This window comes from Nicotiana tomentosiformis, chromosome 8, assembly GCF_000390325.3.
Source record: "Nicotiana tomentosiformis chromosome 8, ASM39032v3, whole genome shotgun sequence".
Classification (NCBI taxonomy): Eukaryota; Viridiplantae; Streptophyta; class Magnoliopsida; order Solanales; family Solanaceae; genus Nicotiana; species Nicotiana tomentosiformis.
The window spans coordinates 97360345-97365005 of record NC_090819.1 but is presented as its reverse complement, the minus strand read 5'-3'; the positions used below and the strand labels follow the sequence as shown (position 1 = coordinate 97365005).

General features: G+C 38.0%; 1 non-coding gene across 1 annotated transcript; it reads left to right on the top strand.

The window, feature by feature from the left end:
- The first annotated feature begins 712 nt into the window (after positions 1-712).
- LOC117278393 (U2 spliceosomal RNA) lies at positions 713-908 on the top strand. The gene has a single exon (XR_004508764.1). It is a non-coding gene; the product is annotated as a U2 spliceosomal RNA (small nuclear RNA).
- The last annotated feature ends 3753 nt before the right edge of the window (positions 909-4661 follow it).

Sequence of the window (4661 nt, the reverse complement as noted above, 5' to 3'; positions counted from 1 at the left end):
TTTTATATTTGTCTTAAAAAAAATTATTTAATATATATAAATTATTAATTTAGAACTCAAATTTAAAAAAACTAGAATTTAAAATATAAGTTTTAAATTTTAATTCCGTCCCAGAATTTGTATATGCAAGCCTAGCTAGGTAAAACCTACGAATTTTTTTGTCCTTTTTGCGGCGAAGGGATTGGATAAAAGTTTCTTGAAATAATTTGTTTTTCCGTCACATGTACACTAGTGTCTTCAATCATTCTCAGTTCTGCACATTACTGAACTTTTGTTTTCTTTCAAAAGTATAAGGGGAGGACTAATTAAGTTAATCTGACAAGATTACGTTGCAGAGACTCTCCCGAACTAAAACAAAATCTCTAAAAAGAGCACTAATGTAATAAAGAAAAGGTTTAAATGCTAGTACTCACTACTCCGTGCTGTTTGAACTTTTAATTTATTTGAGTCTCAGGGATTATTGGCTAAAAGATAGTGTATCTCGTGCCAAGGCATGATTATATATTGGACTTCATCTTATATTGTAAAGACTGCATTACCGTTACAACAACTTATTGTTGTCTAATTAAGCTTCGAGTAAAAGCACACATTTGACTTTAGCTTCTGGTGGTCTGTTGATGTAGGAACTTTATTTAATCCCACATCGAGAGTGAAACAGAAAACAAGAAAAGAACACCAGGTATAATTCCAGCGAGTCGAGTAGAAGAAAAGCATACCTTTCTCGGCCTTTTGGCAAAGATCAAGTGTAGTATTTGTTCTTATCAATTTAATATCTGATATGTGAGTCATCGACTCACACGATATTAACTCAATTTTTTAAAAGGGAGAGTCTACCACGGTAGCTTGCTATCGGGGCTTTCATTTGTCGCCTTGGCGTTGCACTATTGCCTTGACCTGGCACACCCTACCAATTCTAGTGCAATATTGTCTTTAAAATTAGGGACAACGGGCTGTAATCTCAACAACATTTAATGATAGTAAGAAAAAGTGATGAATTCTTTTAAGCCAACACTAGTGAATGTAGCTTCAACCGAAACAAGTATCCTTTTTACATATAATTTTGCATTTATTTTTACGAAAAAAAGTATTGGAAACGTTTTACATTCCAAATGAATACTACACATTGAATTCATACGTAATGGAGTGAGAAGAAGAGGAAGAGGAACAATAATTAAGAAAAATATATAAAGGGGGAATGAATTTTCCACCATTTAATATTAGCATTACATATGTATCACTACTCCTATTAAATATTTTCAGTTTCAGTTCTCTAACTTTATATTCAAAACATAGATTACAAGAAGGAAGAACGAATAGTAAGAAATTCCTTGGCTAAATATCGTTTATAAATGTTGTTTGTGTCTAAACAAATAATGAGTACAATTGTACGTTACTAATTAAATAAAGAGATACAGTTAACGAATTTTATTTGATATAAATAATTCAGGGAAAAGATAAGAGAAAAAGGCCAAGTAATGAAAGAAGAAATAAATATATTTCCAGATTATGAGTTCGAGAGGTGGATAGAGTCTTCATTTTTGTCATCCCTGTAAATGCTTACCCCTAAAGATTCACTACCGCATATCTTGAGATATAGAATTTGTCAACGGAGTGCTTTGGCCATCACCTCTCATAAAACACCTCTATATTGATAAATATAGATTTTGGCAAAGGAATAACAACCGTAACATTTAGATTTTAGGTTTATGGGTTTCTACAAAAATCTTGAGTTAATATACAATAGTAACTGGATGAACGGTCTGGATTCCAAGCTAAATATTTTTATATATTTAATGGAATACAGGCCTGACCCGTAGCTATTGAACTGAATCCGCCCCTGTGTTATTGCTAAAACACAAATACATAAAATCATCATCGCATAAAGATCTACCCTAATGCCATAGAACAAGATTTTAAGATCGATCAAGAAAGTCAAAGAAAAAATAATACTTATACTAACAAGTAAGAAGAGTCAAGAGTACTCGGTAGAGCAAACCCGATTCTTCATGATTCATCGCTAAGGAGTTAATTCCACCAAATTATGAAATGGAGGTCTATCATAGTCACATGCCCCTGCTGCAGATACTCATAATTTTATTCATTAACTTAGAATCGCAGTAGAATTAGGCCAGTGATAGACTCCTCCGTTGGTTTGCTTTCTTATCTCTCTAGTCTTAAGAGAAGTAGTCAAAAGATGGAGTGAGAAGAAGAAAAGAAAAGGCATGGTAAAAATATTACTGCTAACCCATGTATTGTTGCTAACCAAATCATGCAATTTATATTCATAAATTAACATCATGTCGTATCTCTTTTAGCATGTTATCTCAATAATTGAATTAAAATTTCAAGTTGTTCATCAGGTATTTAAGGATCTTGTTAGAAGAATCACCACATTCTTCATCACCTATATTATTATTTGCCACTTTATCAATCCAAGGACTCTGTTAGCAACCTACTATTCTCATCAGGTAAGATATCCTTGCCTGTGATTATGTAGGGTAAAATATCCTACACAAGATATATATAGGATATGCCGTAAACGATATAAATTGATTCATACCTGGAAGAAACAGAAACTTCACAGAAATGCCTATAAGATGAATGATATAGGATTAGGAATATAATACCAAACCTATGTTCGTCTCTTGATAATTTGCCAATTTTTCATGGATTGATAACAAAGAATTCAGTCATAGGATGGGAGACAGATGAATCAAATGAATCCTTTCAGATTTCCTGGCAAAGAAAAAAGGAAGGACAACATACAAAATATACATAAGGCACAAAAAGATTAAACTACAGGCAAGGATATTTTACCTGTAATTCCTGATGGGGTCTAGGGAGGTTTTAGAAAAACATGAAGTCATTTATTCCCTTTTTCCTAAATTTATTCTCAGTATTCTAACTAGTAAAGTGTTATCGAGGTAATTATGGCCAGTTTTTTGCCGCCTATTTCTTCACTTATACTCATCAAACTCCTTCATTCACACCTCATAATTTTTCAAACTTTCTCAAACTCTCTTCATTCAACTCGTACTATGTTCTTCATATCGCTCCTGATCTGGCGGAGCGGGTAACCTTACCCAAGAAGGGTTTTATGTATTTCTATACATATCCCTTCACTTTGGGGGTATTTTCTCTGAGTGGAGAGCTTGACTCCGTCAGTGTGGAGTTCTACCTCTGCTACCAAGTGTGTTTGGCACAAGTAAGTCCTTCCGTGTGGAGGATGATTGCTTGACTTCGACGCCTGTGCCAAGAAACGGGAGAGGAGCTATCCCTAGCTCACGTGATGAACCTCTCTTCCGCGGGGGAATGGTAAATTTCAGCAAACGTTGCCACCATGCTCTACTATCTAGCATGGATGATGACAACGACCATGGGTGGATGGAACGGTTCGTTGTTGTTTTCACCAATGATATTATTCCGGCAATGGCTTCATCCTTTTCAGAATCATGGAACCGCACTCGTAAGTTCATTATTTAATCTTTCTTTCATTATAGATCATCTCACATCATTATTGACCCTCCTTCTTTCGCGTGTTTCAAGAACTCGACGGGTACCACCTAGGGTTGAAGGCTTGGAATAGTGGGTCCAGAAAATCTTGGACATCACTAGACCCGAAACCTGCACGTGGAAAGAACTAGCCCTTAAATACGAGGTGGAAGGCCAAAAATCATGGTAACTTTAACTCATCTCGTCTTTGCTTTTTGTGTGAGGAAATTGATTAATCCTTTCTCTCTTTGCTGAATTCAGGTCTACCCTAGGGCTCGGTTGTCGTCCTCAAGGAGGACATTTTAGCTGATCTTGCTGATGTAGCGAGGCTGCTGCAGGAGCCTTTTACACAGACAGGCATCTCCAGGGCTACTTCTGGTGCGAGTGCTTTTTCTCGGAGTCCCCAACCGGAGAACAAGCCACAAAAAAAAGGCGTTCCTCCGCGGTCGGGGGAAAGAATAAGAGGGCGAAGAATGCCGCCCCTGACTCCTCTCTGGAATTCGTGGTGATGAGACCTCCGCCCGGGCCGGCCATAGATATCGTGATGATTGACGATGATGGAGAAGCCAGCGAGGAAGTGGCTTCTCTACACAGAAGACGATGACCTTCTTTAGCTCAACAGACTACTCAATCTGTTGAGTTAATTGCACCAACCGAGGAAGATGCTTCGATGCTCTAGGGGGAGTTTGAGATGGTGAAAAATGCCAACTCTTGTTTCCATATCCCAGTCGCTACGCCCGGTATTGTGAGGCTGTGTACCGGGCCCCTCCCGTCTTCGGTTGACGAGAAAACAACACCTAACACTACGCTTGCCACAACTACTTCTTATTCTTTAACACCATCAACTTCATCACCTTCTTCACCGACTCTTCCACTAGCAACTGCTACATCATCTCCACCGACCGCATCTGTCCGAGAAAAGGATGTTCCCCTCCCCCAGTCCCCAGTTCATGGTAATTTGGGGTAAAATTACACTGCCCCCTCAGAAGATCCGCAGAAGAGGAGGAGCGTTACTCTCTCGGTCTCTACCGGATGCAATCTGCTATCCCGGCCGATGGAACTTGCTAACTATCTAAAGCCTTTGGCTTCAGAAAAAGATAGGAAAACGATACAAGCTCTCTCGGGAAAGTACTTGTTGAATAATGGCATGCACAACGCCGCATTGGTAT